Below are 1,301 nucleotides of genomic sequence, written 5' to 3'. Positions count from 1 at the left end.
GGCCGCAGGGCGCGCGCACGGCGCGGACGGCCTCCCCGCGAGGGGGCGCGCGCGTCGTCACATGACCTCGGGCCGGCGCTGGGGGTCACGTGAGCTCCGCAACAGTTTAAAGGTGCCCGGCACCTTCCTGCTTTGGCTTCGGGCGTGCGCTCTGTGCGTAACTGCGAGTGCCTTGGTGCGCCTTCCTCGCGTCTGACGACGGGCGGGTCCCATCCTGCCAGAGCGGGAGGACGCTGACGCAGGGGGAAGGAACAGGTGTACAGAGCCGTGCCCGGAAGCGCCTACCGGGTTCCTGCGGGGCCGGACCTGCTGGAGGCCACGCGCCTCACGTCGTCCCGGGGCTCCCGCGCCGCGCGGCCTATGGAGACCTCGGGCTTGCGGACGTCAGAGCGGCGCTGTCATGGGTGGGGTTTCGGGCTGCCCGGTGGCGCCTGGCGTGGAAGTCCGGGCGACGATGATAGCGTCCCGGGGCCGAACCTCAGAGCCTCCCGTGTGCGACTGGGGGTCCCCAGGGGGCGCGGTTTCCGCGCGTCCCGGCCCTCAGCCGGCGACGCTGGAGCAGAAGAGCTCGCTCGTCCCGCCTCCGGAAGCAAAGCTAGAGTTTGATCACCTCCGCGTGGCAAGTCCCGCCCCGCGCAGGTGTGCGCTCCGATGGAGATCCCCCGAGGGCGGTGGATGGGAGGCCTGGCCTGAGGATCCCTGGGGGCTAACTATCGTAGGGACTGGAAGAGCGGGTGCCCCTGGGCCCTGGAAATCCAGAGCTCTGCTGGGTGGTTAGAACTTGTTGATTCTGCTCTGTGGCCCCGCCTTCCAGGGTGTCGCAAGGAACCACACTGGCCTGAACCTTTGTACTGTCAAAGACAGGTGGCTGAGCACCAGATGTTTTGCAAAGCTGAACAGTGTAACTTCCTGCAGCGTTCCCAGCTGGTTCCTTCATGACAACCCCGCAGACGTCTTCTCAGCAAAGAAAGATCAGCAAACCTTTATACCAGTGAACAAACCTGGCGCTAATATGCCAAGCTTTCTGTTCTGAAACGGATTTCCGCGTTTTAAAAATATCTTACCAGGTCCGCTTATCACATAAGCGCTCTCCTAAGAGGGGAGCATCGTGAAGACAGATGCTTATAGTTACGTGAGCCGAAGCTAATGCGTTTATTAAAGCCACCAGATCTTCACACACACACGTGATTGAACCCAGGGCTTTTTAAGTTTTTGAGGCAAGGTTTTACTAAATTGCCACAAGCTGGGCTCTTGGGGTCCTGCTTCCACTTTGCAGAGTGCTGGGATTACAGGCATGTTTT

At 61.4% G+C, this 1,301-nt stretch overlaps 1 protein-coding gene across 1 annotated transcript in view; it reads right to left on the bottom strand.

Annotated features, from left to right (window-relative positions):
- The window catches only part of Kdm4c (lysine (K)-specific demethylase 4C), a 354,066-nt gene extending 353,699 nt beyond the window's left edge, over positions 1 to 367 (bottom strand). The window contains exon 1 of the mRNA XM_005388674.2: positions 286 to 367. The gene's annotated coding sequence lies outside the window, so the exon portion shown is untranslated. The remainder of the gene's footprint in view (positions 1 to 285) is intronic.
- Positions 368 to 1,301: the final 934 nt, after the last annotated feature.

Source organism: Chinchilla lanigera, unplaced genomic scaffold, assembly GCF_000276665.1.
Source record: "Chinchilla lanigera isolate Chin_1 unplaced genomic scaffold, ChiLan1.0 scaffold00033, whole genome shotgun sequence".
Lineage (NCBI taxonomy): Eukaryota > Metazoa > Chordata > Mammalia > Rodentia > Chinchillidae > Chinchilla > Chinchilla lanigera.
The sequence above is the reverse complement of the archived record's forward strand: the minus strand, read 5'-3'. Positions and strand labels throughout refer to the sequence as shown.